We start from the raw sequence: 16,688 nt of genomic DNA, 5'->3' as shown, positions 1-16,688 counted from the left end.
TATGAGGACAGGCTGAGGGAGTTGGGCTTGTTCAGCCTGGAGAAGAGAAGGCTGCGGGGTGACCTCATTGCAGCCTATCAATACCTGAAGGGAACCTACACCCAGGAGGGGAGTAAACTCTTCAAAAGGGCTGATAACAGCAGGACTAGGGGAAATGGTTTTAAGTTGAAGGAGGGAAGATTTAGGTTGGATGTTAGGGGGAAGTTCTTTACTAGGAGAGTGGTTAGGCCCTGGAACGGGCTGCCCAGGGAGGTTGTGGATGCCCCGTCCTTGGACGTGTTTAAGGCCAGGTTGGACGGGGTCCTGGGCAACCTGATCTGAATGTGTATGTTTGGTGGCCCTGCTAGGCAGGGGGGTTGGAACTACATGATACTTGGGGTCCCTTCCAACCCGGGTGATTCTGTGATTCTGTGAAGAGAAGTGTGACAGCAGGTCAAGGAAGGGGATTCTGCTCCTCTACTCTGCTCTTGTGAGACCCCATCTGGAGAACTGTGTCCAGTTCTGGAGCCCCCAGCGTAAGAAGGATATGGATCTGTTGGAGCAGGTCCAGAGGAGGGCCATGAAGGTGATAAGAGGGCTGGGGCACCTCTCCTAGGTGCAGGAGAGCACCTGGGGCAGGCTGAAAGACGGGGAATCTTCAGCCTGGATAAAAGAAAGCTCTGGGAAAATGTTATAGCAGCCTTCTGGAACCTGAAGGGAGCCTACAGGAAAGTCGGGAAGGGATTTTTATAAGGGCATGCAGTTACAGGACAAGGGAAAATGGTTTTAAACTGGAAGAGGGTAGATTTAGATTAGATATCAGGAATGAATTCTTTACTGCAAGGGTGGTGAGATGCTGGAACAAGTTGCCCTGTTTTCTAATTCAGGACCATGTTGCTGGAAAAGCAGAAGTGATTTTTCTGCTTTAGATCAATGTGAATGCTGTATGCTGCTTAACCTCCTTGTTCGTTTAGGATTCAGGCCATAGTTAAGGCAGTCTGAAATGTTTTTGCAGCTAGCTAGTCCATGAAGTACAGCACGTTTGGCCTATTTTTGGAGTTTTTTGTTTGAGGCAGAGATGTTTTCGACAGTTGCATAATGGACAGGACTTCTTTTTTTAAAATCCTCCTTGTGTGCCAGCATCTGGTTACTGCAATCTCGCTGCTAATCAGCCTGTAGGTTTCAGAAACTTTCCTTTTATTTATTTTATTTTTTTGCCTGTCATGTTCCCTGTTTTTGGAGGTGGGGAGAGGTGAGGCCCTCAAAACTGGCAGTAGCACAAAGCTGCTGTTTGCATTTTTTTAGAGCCCTCTGGCCCCAAGCAGTACAGCTGACAGAGGCCTGCTACATTTGCATCTTGCATTTTGCTGGCACTTTTCAAGTTATTTTTGTCACCCTCTAAATACCCTCTTTGCCCCCACTGTATTCTAGAGGGTGTGTAAGAGAAGCAGCACCAAGGGATGAAATGATATCAGACCATCTTAGATGGCTTTCTGTGGAAAGCATTGGGACTGTGTCCCTTTGGTACAGGGAAGGAAAATTTTTTATTTGGATAAGGCTTCAGAGAATTTAAAATGCTAGAGCTTTGGGAGAGTCTATTTCACGTTTTCATTTTGATTAAATTTAGAATTGTTCATTTTTTCTGTCAAAATGTATATTTTTAGGCAATGAATTTGATATGCTGAGGAGATGCAGATCACTTCACTTTCTGTGATTCTTACAATGAAGGGTCAGGAGAAGGCAAGACTTGGTAGCTGGCCATACAGGGAAGTCCTGGCTTGTCTGGCACTGCAATATTCCATCCATCTGCCCGGGATTTCTGTCTGTGTTCAGCTCAGATAAGCAATGTGATTGTGTTGATTTCTGTCTGTATCAGAGGGGATTGCACTGGGCGGGTATTTTGTATTGTGCATTGCTGCTGGTTTGTTTTCTTTTCAGTTGCTCTTTCAGAAGATCTGAGCTCAGGATAAACATCCACTCTGTGCTGCTGAGTACTGTGCTTGGAGCCTTCATACTCAAGGAACAAGATTGCTCTGTGAACAGACTCCTTCATTCTGTGAGTAACAGGGTGAGTAGAGAGACAGATTAACCTTGCACTATACTAAAGCAACTGTAGGAACAACAAAATGAGTGTTCACAACTTAGGAAAATCTGGAATTTCAAATAAACCCGCTGCATTGACCTAGGCACAGTTTGTCAGTCATTCCTGTAGGGTATTCAAACTAAGCAGTGAGGTTCCTGCTGTGATGGCTGTTGGGAAAGACTTTGCAAAGTGCGTCAGTTCCTCCAGGGTCCAAATGCACTTTCCTTTTCCAAGGGGAGCTGTAGGCATTTGGCTCCTTGCAGAGAAGTACCGGAGGCCAAAATCAGCAAAACACTTTTAAGCATGTCCTTAAGCACTTTGTTGATGAAGGGAGACATGAACTCTTAATTATCTGTGCTGTATAGTAATCTGAGAGGCTACTTGAATATCTTTTCAAACACTTATACTCTAGCTCTGCCCCAAAAGACTGAGCCCAAGAAGCCAGTGCTTTACCCTCTGGCTGCATTTGCATTCTGTGAATGCGCTCACTAACCTTCAAGTAAATGGGGCTGATATCTGGCTCTCTGTAGGAATTTTGCCTGTCCTGAGTGCTTATCAGCTTAGAAGAATAGGTGTTATGCCTTATTCAGCATAAACTGGAGCACTGTCCATTTTAACCACATACTGTCGAGTGTGAGATTATTAAATCATCTGAAGGAAAAATGAAAAATGAAACTAGAAGGGGAAATGGCTTTCCCTTTCACACGCTCACATCTGTAGCATAAGCATTGGTGGCCTCAGCCCTACGGCACAGCTGGCACTTCGGAACCCTTCATGGGAGGCAAAGAAAGAAAAGAAACACCCCCGTTCCCTCACCAAAGCAGCAAGTGATTGCAGCTGTTCTGGAGAAGGGTTGTGTCAGCACAACCTACGTAGCCCTGCTCAGAAAGTTGGTGTCAGCAGCCATGAAAGCTGGCCTGTCAGCATTTCTGTTGTATTTCATACACAAGATGCATGTTACTGAACAGTTACACTGAAGGCAGAGAATATTCCTTGGTAACACAACTTGGAAGTAGCATCTTCCTGTGGGAGTAATTCAGACCGTGTGCTGCAGAAACCTGTGTGGTTTGGATGCAAGGCTTCGCTGCTGGGGCTCACTGCAAGCTGTGTGGGGTGCCAGGGCCACAATGCCACAGCCTGGCAGGGAGCCTCAGCCCATGTAATTACTCCTGGTAATTCTAATTAGCTTCTGATCATGCCAAAAATACACATTCGGTGTGAAAAAAGCTGGGAGATGCTTAGGTTTTTGGCCTCCAAATCTTCCAGAGGGAATATATAACTCTAGCTTTGTCCACCGGTCTCAATGTGTCATCGTGGTGTGACCACTTTAAAGGGTGGAACAGAAAGCTGGGATGGAACTTGAATATCAGTTGATCTTCTGCTTTAATATAACTTCATTGCTCCATTGAAGTCACCATTTGACTGCTTTGTCTGTCTCTGAAAAACAAGGAGCTTCTTTCTCGTTGTCTGAAGGCTGCAGCTCAGAACAAATATTTTGTTAAGTAATGTAGCTAGAGAAACACAGCCAGACTTTAATTTTATTATTATTACTGTTTTAACTGAATGAGACCTCCTTTACTCTCCTGTGAATAGTCAATGACTTGCCACACAGTCCTCATCTCTGCTTACTGGGAAGCAGAAATTCATTAAGAAAAAAGCAAAAATAAAAATAATTAAAAATAAAAACAAAACCAAACCCAAACCAACAAAACAGGCAAAAAGTCATGCTCAGAGTAGTTAAGGAAGCAGGAGAAAAGGAGCATAAAATCCCCAGGCGCTTGCTGTTGATTTGATCTCTATCTGTGTACAGGAGCTTGACTAATTAATTGCCTGTGGCTCCAACTCTGTTTTCTTAATCTCTTGCAGACCTCTGGATGTGACTGCAGTGATCCCAGCTGGCACAGAAACTGCTATGATGCTAAGATGTGCCTTACTACGTGTTGGTGGGTACCAGCCTGCTGCCTGCCTCCCAGCACAGAGCTGCATAGCACAGCAAGCTGTATGAGGCTCTCCTTCCTCAGCAGCCCTCACTGGTGCTCCTATGGTTTGGGTGCTTGCGTGAGGAAGCGAGAGGAGTATGAGGAGTGCTGCATTCTGCTGGGTCACTGGTGCTGGGCGGAAACTCCTGCTCTAGTGGAGTGCAAGGCCTCAACATTATTTTTTAATATACGTACATCTAGGAAACAAAGAGCCACCACTACCACTGATAACAACAGTCTGTACCAAGTCCTCTGCACCAGTCATCTGGCCACAGCCAAAGCCACATTTAAAGCAAGGCAGTGTCTCTGGAAGAGCTAACATTGATTTAACAAAGCGATGCCAGAGGGAACAAGTTAGAATAAATGTTTCCATGGCTGTTGGTTTCTTTCCTTTCTTTTTCCTACGTCTTCCTATTACGTTTTTCATCTTCAATTCATACTTAAACCCTCCCAACCTTTCTGAGAGTCAGAAGAGTGGTTCTGAGAGTCAGGAGCCTCTCAGAAAAGGTCAGACAACCCAACTGCACAGTATTCTGGTTTTCCCATGGGCCTTCCACTAGTACTGGCACTCAGTCAAAGCAAACATGTATTCTATCTGTCAGAAGCAAACTTTAAAGCTTGGTGATGTGTCTATAGCTTAAGGTACTTGTACTTTTTTTATGTATACATGTTTTATATCTCTCCCTTAAATATAAGCTGGCTTTCATTTTCCTTTATGAGCCTGATCATTTTTCTATACTTTTCAATGAGAATTGCATCGGGCTTCTCACTGCCTTTTACAGGGCAGCATTGATCTCTCTCCATTTTGGAGGGAGCTGAATGGATGACTTTGTCTAACTAGAGGAGCTTATCCTTTGTGTTTACAGTTCATTTCAGGATATCTTTCAGTATGACTGATTTATAAATGCTAATTGTGGGTGGGCTAGGTGTTAGGGGACTTGTGCAGTCTTGCAGTTTATGTATTGGCAATATATTGCTCTTCCTAAGGTTAATAACAACTGATTTTTGTTGTATTGCTCTTCTGAGAGAGTAACTTAATTATTAATTTTTAGTTGTACATGCAGGCAGAATCCTGTTTGTTTCACAAAATGCAAATAAATGCTCTGAGGGCTAACTGCAGGAGTTTCTGCATAAGCTACAGCTTAACTCCATAGAATATCACCCCATAGCTCACCCGGGAACTGAGTGGGTCATCAAACCCAGTGTTTGTTCTCAAACCCACCTTTCTAAAAGAACCTCAGCTTGCAGGATGCCTTCTCCCACGTGGGCTCGTGGTTTCTCAAGCTGCCCAATCAGTGTGCTGCATACCATGGGGTTTTCATGACCTTCCTCATCTGTCTGCATGTCCTCCCTTAAGTTATATGGAAGCTAAGATGTGTTCTCTACTGGTATCCTTGACATGGGCTAAAATGGAGGACAGAACCTCATGAGAGTTTCTAATTGTGTGGTGGTCTGACAACTCAAATGATTTTGGTGACTCATAAGGAGGCACAAAGGCCACCTTTTTTTCTGAGTGTGAAAATCAGATGGCAAAACCCAATAAATTAGGCCTGAAAGAATTGAAAAACCTCTCTTTAGTTACCTGGGAAGGCGAAAAGGAAGAGGATCAATGTATTCACTACAAAAGCATCACAAAGTTTCCTTTCTGTCCTGTCATCCATAGTGTCTTCAAAAACACTTCTTCCTGAGACAGAGCTTGAACTGGTTCTGTTTCATCTTCAGCCCTTTACGCTATTACAACTAATCCCCAGTGGAAATATTTCTTTTCCTTTCATTACTTTTTGTGCAAATATTTATACAGTTATCTTGCTTGTTTCCTTTAATTCGTATCCCTTTAGACCAAATAAATTTAGTTCTTGTCATCTTACTTTCAAGGTTGTATTTTTAAGTAATAAGGCAACGTTAAATATAGTTGGAAACAGACAACATAACGCACCTAAGATTTCACAGTAATTCAGGCTTTTGGAGACAATAGTGTCCATTTGACTAAGACCAGCAATACAGTGTTATGAATTAGTCCCTTGTCAGGAGTTTTTGAGCATTTGAAATAATAACTGTTTTTTAAAATGATTTATGTGTATGTGGTGTAAAAGCCTATTTTTGAGATCGCATGTAAACTCTTCAACCTGTTTTAACAGTAATTACAGTGAGAACTTAGATATTTAATTTCTAAACACTGAATTAATTTTTCCTTTTATCTTGTTTAAGCACCGTGCAATAACTTGGAAACTCTTGTGACATCTGACAAGGGACTTCACAGTGCCTGATGGAACCTGTTGCATGCTCCCTCACATTCTGCTCTGGCAACGGTAACACCATTCATCCTCCAGCTGGTGGGGCTGGGAGGAAGTCCAGGTTTATTGCTCTTTCCTGGGGGGACTGGAAGGTTCAGGAAATTATGGGATTTAGAGATTCTTAACTTCTGAGACATTTGCTTCAACTGCTCGTAACCGAGAAATTCAATGTGCCGCATTCATATTTCCAATGGTTTGACCAGTCATTTGAGCTTTGCAAACTCACGCTCTTGGCTCTAAGCACTGGATATTTTAAAGCAGGCTCATAATGAGTGATAGGAAGTTACCTTTTCCAGGTGACACTCTAGACACTTTTTGCCTATGTACTTAGTTTAAATTTACCAAGCAAGTAAGCAATAAAATAAGGTCCATAGAGGTATATAAAACCAGAGTTGCTTGGATTTACTGCCAAGAGATGCATGATGAGTATGATTAAGAGGCACTTTATGCTGACTTTCTAATAATTCTCTGCTAAAATATGTACTTCAGACAGTTTTGTCAGCTTTATTGTTACTTTCTAATTTTGGTCTAAAGATTTTTTTCAGATACGATTTTTCCCTTTAGGGATTATAGGATGCGTAAATTTTTGATGATGAGAGAGTTCCTGTGATTCATTCCAGGACTCCAGTGTTTAAGATGAAGCTCCTCACCAGTGTCTGTAGGAAGTGTTGTTTTTTACTCACTCTGAATTCTTTTCTTGAATCTTCAAGTCTTCAGTTTTTTTTAATATTATTTATCATATAGAAAAAAAATCCTTTATGTTTGAGACCAGGGGTCTGTATCCTAGTGTGAATAAAGGAAGTGTTATTCTTTTCATTATTGGAAAGAAATGGAGCTGAATTCATATGATTTTGCTCGTATTACCACTGAGTTCAGACTGTGATTGTGCTGAAAGAATGTAGAAACTGATGTCATCTTTGGAAACCTACTGCTCCAAAACTAAATATATTATGTTATCTTCATTTTCATTATGAAAATTATTTCAGTCTTATTTTTTAAAATAAATATTAAAATTGTATCCATCTTAGCCATGAGTCAAATGTGTTTTGGACTTGACTCACTTGCCCAGCATAAGTGTTACTGCTCTCAGTCTGTCTGGATTCTTGCTTTGGTCCAAAAGGGCACCAGTGACTCATAACTCCAGTGTCACACCATCTGGACCTGCATAGATAGAACTACATCAAACCACACCTCTAATGCCTAGGAGGACCTTGAAGAAAAATAGAATACAAAACTAAACTTCACCGTTTCTTGGAAACAGCAGGGTGAAAACTCATCGAATTTTTTCTTGAAAAATATTTTGGCTTTCCAGTAACAGCGTACAGAGGCAACATGAATCATGGGCTCAATTCACATCCATAAGCGCAGGTCCAGTTATTTACTAGCAATCCTGCCTGACTTCCTCAATCCTATCTGCTAACCTTGTAAACACATTCTGGTTGCATAAATGCCTGCCCTTTGTCAAGATGAATCTATAGGCTCTTTTGTCTGTGTCCTGGCTTTGGGGGAAGTTGCCCACTCAGCTATCAGACGGAAGCAGTTTGGTGTCCAGTGCAAAGATATGCTCATGCAGTTCTCCTGGCTGCCAGATACAACTCCAAAGGATGAGAGTGTTGCAAAAAAATGTTGTGCCAGGACATCTGAGATATTTCTGCCTGGTAGCAGTCCATTCCACCTTCAGAAAACTGTATCTGGTAAGGGATGGGACTCATTTTACCTAACTGTAGAGAAGCTACAGTCTTTGCCAGTTTACATTGGGAGTCTAGATTCCTAGTTCAGAAATGTAGGCACTTTGAAATGGGTTTTGTGATGAGGAGCTGCCTAGGATGAGTGAGGTAATGCTACCTGCTTCTTACTTGTGATTGAAGAAGAAACCTAGGTGACTAATTCAAATTGCAGCCTTAGAGGGTATATCTACACTGGGTAAGGAAACCATAATGAGCCTGCAAGAGAGCACAAGGGCACAGCCAGGTATGGCTTTAGTACACTACCACTGAAAATAGGAATGTAGCTTTGCTGCTGTATTCAGGTCCAAAGCCATGCCTTGGGGTGGCTGTGGCTAGGCTGTTGGCTGTAGGGCAGACAGCCCGTGGAAAACAGCACAGCAGGTAAACTCCACTGCAACACTCACCACATGGACCAAGCTATGGATCACCAAACTATCCCATCTTGTTTCAAAAACGCACATTAATTCGCTCAGTGGCTGTCAAAAATTCTATGAAGTTCAGTGTGGATTTGCTTAAATATTTACTCTTTTTCTCAGTGTTTTTCTGTTTGCTTTGTTTTGTTTTGGTGGGACTTGCCAAATTCCATGTTCTTGCTGCACTTTAGGAGTATTTATGATCATTAGCTCTAGAGTTAACATGTCCTTTCCTGGGAGGGTTGTGCTAGGCCTGCAGTAGACATACTTCCTTCTCAGGGAGCCTTCGTGTCTCTTTAGAAATCCTCAGGTCAAACTGAAGACGCTCGTTTCCTCTTTGTGGCAATAGAAATTCCCCAGGGAAAGTCCCGGGGCACTTGCCCTGAGCTGTCAAACTAAAAACACAGCACTGCTTCCTCTGAGTACATGATGAACTTCATAGTTGTGTGATGGTCTACAAGCTGACTCATTTTTCTATTCCCTTTGTCTTTGCTTCATTCTATGATAGTTATATATATATATATATGTGGACATATACATACACATACATACTGTAATTGGGAACGTGGATGGGCTATGCACCTAGTTGTATTTCAGAAAGCTAAAATTAGGCTTTTGGTGTTAAAACCGTATCCATGCCCTGAGTTGTGGTTCAGCTTTCCTTTCTCACTGTTTCCTTAGTAACCATAGTTACTGCACCTTAATTACTGCGAGCTTATTTCTCTGAGATTCCTTCTTCTACAATTACTGGAGTAATTTCTTACAAATTCCAGCAGAAACCCCCCACAATGAACATCCCATTTCTTCCTCTGGCCTCGATCCCTTTCCTGGCCTAACTGTTCCACCCGTAAATAAAACCTGCCCCAGTTTGCTTTGTGATTGGTTTCCCACCAAACAAAATTGGTTAGTCACCAATTTACCTGTACTCCTTTTGGTTGATGAGAGCACCTGATGCCACCTGTGTCTAATCTAAAGAAAATAACTAGTGCTCCTAGCTCCTGCTGAGTATGGTGATGCTCAGCAGTAAAGCTTAGAAGATTGATTATCCTGAATCATTTTCACCAGCTACCAGAGCTGCTAGTATTTTTTTTTTTTAATATATACTTGCAGTGCCTCTCTTCTTAAAAAGTATGCAAGGATTTCAGGTCTTTGGCTAGCAGGGGAGCATAAATCATCATAGACACCGTGATGCTGATGATTTGTATTCTTGTAGCCCCTATTCCATAGTCCTGAACAGCTACAAAATAAAAGGCATTCCCTTGTCCCAGATGATAGATAATCTTGGCATAGAAGAAGGAAAATAGCAGATGGATAGAGATGCATGGGGGAATACAGTCGGTCTGGGTCAGGATGGTGCCTGTCTAACTGCAGTTGAATTTTTGAGGCTTTATGACTGGATCATTTCAAAGGAGAGATACAACATAAAGATGACTGTTATTGTGCTATCATAAAAGAAAAGGAGGAACATTTTGTAATATATCTAATAAGTAATGAAAGTCTTTCCTTTTTTGTGTGATACCTGTTTACACTGCGGACTTCTACATGAATAAATCACTGCTGTAGTTGTCACAATCCAAACCAGTGCACTGCCATAAAAACAAAAGCTAGACCACGACACTTTATTATTATTATTGTTATTAATTTTGATATAGAACATGGCTGTCAAAAATGTTCTGGCTAGGTGAGCAGAATCCAGTTTAAGATTGATGCCTTAGTGCAGGTGCCTATAGCTCTTCCTACTGCTGCATATTGCCATTTCAGTGAGCATAGAGGGCATTGGCTGAACAGCCATCAGCTGTCTGCTATGCAGTGAGTCCAATCATTCTTAGGCTCCCTGAACTGCATTAGTTGGGTTGTCACTGAGTATAACAGAGCTTGTTGGTTAGATTTCCCACTAAGTTCTTGGAACTTGGAGGCACAGCCTAAATTTCCAACATGTTCCATCCTTTTGCCATCTTTTAAGTGCTCTGCTCAAATGTATCTGCTCAATCTGAAGTCTCCAGGTTGGCCAATAGATCATGCTTTTTAGATGTAGGTTTACTGTAAGACTGGTATCATATCTTGCTATACTGAACATCTCGGATTCCTCTGAATACCACAGACGTCACCAGACATCAGAGTTAGGGTGACTAATTCAGTTGTCCTTGCTCTTTAATGCTTAAGAAGCCTGCTCAGATCCTGCCAACATGATGCACGTCTTCATGTTGGTAATCTCAAAAGCTGGTATATGAGCAGTGGCTAAAGGATAACTTGGTAACTACCTCTTTCCTAGTGTTGGAGGAATGCTCAGCCTAGATCTGTACAGGGGTAGCATCCCATTAGGGACAAAGAATTTGATGTGGGAGTGAAAGAAAGCTAGTAGGCAGAGATCCTACACAGCATGTTCTCAGTCAAACACTTTAGGTTGCCATGGCTTTTACTACAATCCACTGTCAGTGCTGTATTCTTATTTTGAATGTCTTGTCATGCACATCACATGAACTGATTGCTGTCTCTGCACTCTGTACCAGTGACTCAGCTCAGCAGGGAGCAGATACAGCAGGAGCTACTCATCAGGTAACTGTGAGTGGCATCACTGCTACAGGGATGCAGTATGCTTTCTGCAGACCGGATACAAACCTTCCCCTGACACCAGGCAAACCCACGAGCTGCCAGACTCTGTGGTTTGTGCCCTCATGACAGGGCTGTGGTGTTGATGTGCCTTTCACTTGCTGTAGTACTGCACAGGCTGGGTGCACCTCACGGATCTATGGTGATATCTAACAAGCACACAAGGGCAACCTTAGGGCCAGGAAACTAACAGATCCATGCTTTGGTCCTGCATCTTGTGCATACAGCCCACTGAGGTGAAGACACACCATTTTCTCAGTGTTACCGATCTCATCTACCCTTCTTCACTCTCTATGCTCACTTTCCACTTTATTTTGTTGCATTTTGCATTTAGTTTTGTGGATAGACAATGGTGCTGGGCTCATGCACGCTATCTGACTTGCACCTGTGCTAACACAAGCTGATCTGAAGTGAATTACTCAAGGTCAGGGATTTAGCTTGCTTCCTATGGTTTTGTACACAGGGCTGTACAATAAGTCCTTGACTGGGACAAGCAACTTGCTTTAATACAAGAGAAAAAGACATTTATTTGCAAGGAGAGCAAGACTGATGCTGCTGTTCTGAAAAGCAGGCATAAGGAAGGATGTAAATTTTTGTTCATGTCTAAACTGTATGATTTTCTCTATATTGTTATATTGATTAGCTTTGCTAGCCTTCTCCATTCTCAGAGGAGATAAATGCTTCCAGTAGAAGAATTCTTGGTTATTTCAGGATACACCTCTTTTACAAATGAAAAGAAGTGTTAGAGAATGAAGCAGCAGCACTGCATCAGTGTATGAAACTGCGTTACATGCAGAGACATCCACAGAGGACCAGAACTGTCTGTGTTGGTTTGTTGCCATGCAGAGAAGCCACAATTATATGAATCTATTATTTTACTGAAGTGGAAATAGGAACACTTTTCAACCAAAGATTACAAAGATTGCTTTTAAATGTCAGTTTTTAAAAGGATATTAGCTATTAAGAGATGTATTGGATAGTGTCCCCTTAGTTTTGAGTATAGCTTGCAAAAATAAAAATGTAATGGCGCCTCATGGCAGGCTGTATTTAGACTTTGAGGTGGTTTTGTGCTCACTCAGAAAGTCAGTACAAAGCTTTGATTTTTTTTAAAGTGCAGGGCTGCAGTGATTCTACATGAATTCCTTTCCATACTACACCTGTTTTACAGAGCAGACCACTTGTGAGGTTTCTAACATATATGTAATTTGGGGGGGGGGGGGGGGTGTGTGGAAGATTTTGATACTATTTATCTGGCAGCTTTACTAAAATTTACTCAGAATTGTGCTCTCAGGAAAGCACAATTTTAACCACGCAGAAGGTTGAAAGAGCTTACTAATCCTAAGAGAAAGAAACTACAGAAACATGTCAAATTTAGTTGTTTTAATTGGAGGTATTACAGAAAACAGAATGTCATTTTCTTCCAAAGAATCAGTGTCCATTCATTTACAGGAAGGGTAAAAGGTTATGAAACTTCCCTGAAAGTATACAAATACATTGCATGAGGAAGACCTTAAAGTTTGTGAAGCAAAGGCAGCACTCTTAGACTATGCCATACCTGGCACTTCTTGTAAAAGACCGCTTGGAGTGATTGCTCCAAGGTGGAGCAAACTGGTTTGGATGAAGTTGAGCTTCTTCACAATGGCCCCGTATGGTGCTGTGTTTTGAATTTGTAGCTGAAACACACCAATGGCTGCTGCTAATCAGTGCTTTCACAGCATCCAAGCTCTCTCCTTTTTCCACTCGGCCCCCACGGGAAGCAAGTGGGCAGGAGAGTGGGAGGGCAACACAGCTGGGACAGCAGACCCAAATGGACCAAAGTGATATGCCACACTGTAAGGCATCATGCTCAGCAAGAAAAGCTGAGGTAGGAGAAGAAGGGGTGGGCCAATGTTCAGAGACTGACAGGACATCGGTCTGCCTGTGCAGTCTCCCATGTTTCACTTCCTTTATTCTCTTCCTTTACTGATTAGACTTTATCAGACACCACAGGCTCTGTCTCTTTTGTTCTTCCTATGTTCGCCTTCCATCCTGCTAGAGGAGAGGAATGAGCAAGCAGCCCACCATGGTCCTTTTTGGTGCCCGATATGGGACTTGAGAGGTTCAAGACAAGGAGAGATTTGATTGAATGGCACCTCCTCCTTCTCCTCTGGGACAGAAGTTGCCAGCCTTGCACAATTACTCTTTAGGTTCTTGGGCATCCCTGCACAAGGGCTGTCGTACCAGTGTAGGCCATGAATATGACTTTGTCTTTTCTTAAGGGTAATCAACTAGCAGGGGATATGGCACAGGAATCTGCTCACCCAGAAGACAGGTGATAAAGAGGGAAGGACGATCTGGACTCTGTCCTGGATCCGGCTGGGATGGAGTTAATTTTCTTCATAGCAGCCTATGTGGTGCAGTGCTCTGGATCTGTGACTAAAGCAGTGCTGGTAGCACACCAAAACCATACAGCAGCTGGTGTGCCAACACAGTTTGACATCAAAGTGCCATCACGTCTCCAAAGAACTATCTCCAAAGGACTGAACCAAAACCAATGGATATTCAGGACCATCTTTAAGCACACGTCAGTGTGTTCCTGGTAGGGCCCTATTTAGTGATATTTTTCACCAGCTTCTTGTGCCATCTTGCAATTTACAGACTTAACCTAAAGAGTTCTCTTTTGCTTTGGGATTCCAGTAGTTGTGCTAATACTTTATTATCAGGTGTGTAATATAACTTCTTACTTAAGGAACTGGTGCACTTGGGTCACTACTGCTAGAAATGGTCTTTATGCTTTGTTTTGCAGTTTGTGCTGTTCTTTTGCAGCTATATAAACCTGTAGGTAATAACATCACAGTTAGCTTACAATAATTTATGCTTGGATGAAGCCCTGAAGCTCTACTGCTATAAACAAAATCCCACAGTTAGCTGTATTTTGAATTTACTAGCCATCTCAGACAGATATACTAACTCTGGAAGCCTGGAAGAGTAATCAGTAATCAGCAAGTACATTACATTCTCAATTAATTCACTGGTGCAGGTCCTATGAAGGGCTTGTTTCTGCCTATGTTTAAATGATGCTTCCTTTTTTTTTTAACAATGCATTTTGTAAAACCAGTATAGAGTCTATCTGGCAGCAATTCATTTCATTCACTTTTAAGTCTGCTAGCTTAGCCATGTTGTTTTCCTAAACTTCTCCAATGGTTAAAGAAGCAAGGACCTTTTCTTGGTCATTTTTCACTTCTTCACTTTATCTTATAGTAGAAGACAGTGAGAACTGACAGCAAACCTGTAGAGCAAAACAGTCAGTGCTGAGGACCTGGCCTTTTGAACATGAACATTTTGGAGATCTTTTTCGTCTTGAGACTAGCCCTAGTCCACTCCTATGGACTGAATGCCCACTGCACTGGCAGTGCATTATGTGCACTCCTGCACTTTATCTTCCAGGTTGTTTTATCTAAAAAAATTAAGCTAATGTGCTTTGAGACTCTGTGAATCATAATGTGAACCAAAGCCCAGTAGGTGGAAGGACTGGGAAGTTAGTGGTAAAAGCACTCTTCTGATCCAGACTAATGCACTAATAGAGACACACCCTTGAAGAAAGAGACGCTTCTTCAGGCCTAAATTTAAATGTTTATATTAGGATTAAGTGAATCATGACCTAACAGTTCGGGTTTTCTCCAGGGGACTCTGAGCAAGTAGGTAGAGGCACAGAAGCTGAAGATGTCTGATGTTGCATGGGAAGCTGACATCCTTCTGTATCTCAGACAGATGACAGAGATGTAGTTGTCATGCTTTTTGCTGTTGTTTTTTTTTGTTGGTGGTGGTGGTGGGTTTTTTTTGTTTTTTAGTTAAATTGAATCACTTCTCATTTTCCATCATTTTCATACCCAGTATGCTAATCATGATTTCTTTCACAAGTTTTATTCATTTCCTGATGTTTACTTCCTGGCTCAAAACGTCTCACAAATACATCAGCCATCACTAGCTTTCACCCCACCATCTGAGTGCCAACCTCATTAAATCTCAGGACTGCATAAAGGAATACATAAAGGAAGGTTTAAATCATATATTGGTGGATAACTGACGGCACTGAGAACCTGTGGTCTATGAACATACCAAATTATCAAGCTGCTTAAAGAAGTAATGAATACTGCTCACACTATCTGCAACAAGCATTCCTTTGTAATGTAGATGAAAGAACACACCAAAGCCATGATACTGGAGCTGTGTCTGCTCAAAAAACACTGCTGAGGGTGATTTCTCCTACTCTACATTTTTAGTCCTAAAACTATGCTGTGGGATTTGTTTTTGATTTGTGTGTTTGTTTGCTTTTTGCATGCTCTCAGAACTACAGATTATTTTACAGCTGTAGGCCAGCTATGAGTTGTGCTACAGGGTGACACGTTTCATGGAAATTTAATGCAAATAGTAATCATTCTCATCAGGAGCAGAAACAGGAGATCTCTCACATTTCTAGCATCTGCAGACACCTGCATGAGAGTGAACTCCACGAGAGTGAACTGCGCATGTCGAGCCAGCTCCCTTACAAAACATCCAGCACAATGGATGTTTTTTACAACCAACAAACTCAAAATTAATGCTCTTGTATGCCTGGAAACCTTTATTTCATTTTCATACTGTTTCCTCTGAAGAATGTACTAATGCATAAAAACATGTAGCATATTCTTTTAACATGTGTTCGTTCCAATGTTAACTTTATCTCCTGATCTTAACCTGTAGCTTCCCATTACAAAGAACCATTACATAAAACACCACAGACAAAAAATGCCACCATTTTAATGTTCTGCAAGTGTGCCACAAGTAAACTGTACTGTACTGAATTGGATCAAAATACTCAATGCATTTTGAGCACACTACCACCAATATATTGCTGGCCCACTTTGCCACATGCAGAAGGACAATGCTGTGCTTATTGACTCATCTCTTTATTCTGAACAGAGGGAACTCGCTTGGATGCCAATGGTCCGTTCAGCCCAGCCAAAGACTGATTTAAAAAACAGTAATGTCTCTTCCAAGCACACCAGAGGCTGCCTGTACTGTACAGAGGCTGCAAGGTGGGTTCAAGCTGTACTATGGGGTGTTACAAAACTAAGCAAGCTAATTTTGAAATATTGCACACACTTACTCTATTCAGATGATATAAGTTACTGCACCAGACTCCTTGAGTGAATATTTCTTAGGATTACTTGTTAAGGCATAACTCAGCTGGTCCATATCAGAAGAGTTTTCTATACTTTGCTCACTCTTCAGTGTCACCTGCAGTAGTATTACAGCTCTTCAACTTGCCACCTCTCATGCTCCATTCAGGTGACAAGAACACTTAATGCATGGGTGGCACTGAGCAGATAAAGGGCTAGAGGCCTTTACAGGCTCTACTAAAGTGCTTTCTTCAGACTAGAAGTGCACAATACCATGGTGATAAGGCTGTCCTGTGCTGATCTAAGGAAGCCTGTGATAAGGAATATAATAGGAGCTATAAGATAAAAAAAAATCTTTCATTCCATAAACTGTGTATCTGCATATACCAACTGCCTACAGAGTTTTCTCTGAAGGTCATGTTTGCAAAGTGTTGCATGCTTCAGCTCCATCTTAAATGGTTT

The 16,688-nt window shown here is 41.9% G+C and overlaps 1 long non-coding RNA gene across 2 annotated transcripts; it reads left to right on the top strand.

Annotated features, from left to right (window-relative positions):
- The first annotated feature begins 564 nt into the window (after positions 1 to 564).
- LOC122193810 lies at positions 565 to 16,180 on the top strand. 2 transcript variants are annotated; one of them, XR_006182989.1, is made up of 4 exons: positions 565 to 2,047; positions 3,929 to 4,005; positions 6,250 to 6,350; positions 16,027 to 16,180. It is a non-coding gene; the product is annotated as an uncharacterized LOC122193810 (long non-coding RNA). The 2 variants fall into 2 exon arrangements; XR_006182988.1 differs by lacking the exon at positions 16,027 to 16,180 and having other exon boundaries at positions 6,250 to 7,258.
- The last annotated feature ends 508 nt before the right edge of the window (positions 16,181 to 16,688 follow it).

Source organism: Lagopus leucura, unplaced genomic scaffold (assembly GCF_019238085.1).
Source record: "Lagopus leucura isolate 7727_CA_CO unplaced genomic scaffold, USGS_WTPT01 Super-Scaffold_73, whole genome shotgun sequence".
In the NCBI taxonomy this organism is placed as follows: Eukaryota; Metazoa; Chordata; class Aves; order Galliformes; family Phasianidae; genus Lagopus; species Lagopus leucura.
Note: the sequence above shows the minus strand (reverse complement) of the source record. Positions and strands in the feature narration are given on the sequence as shown.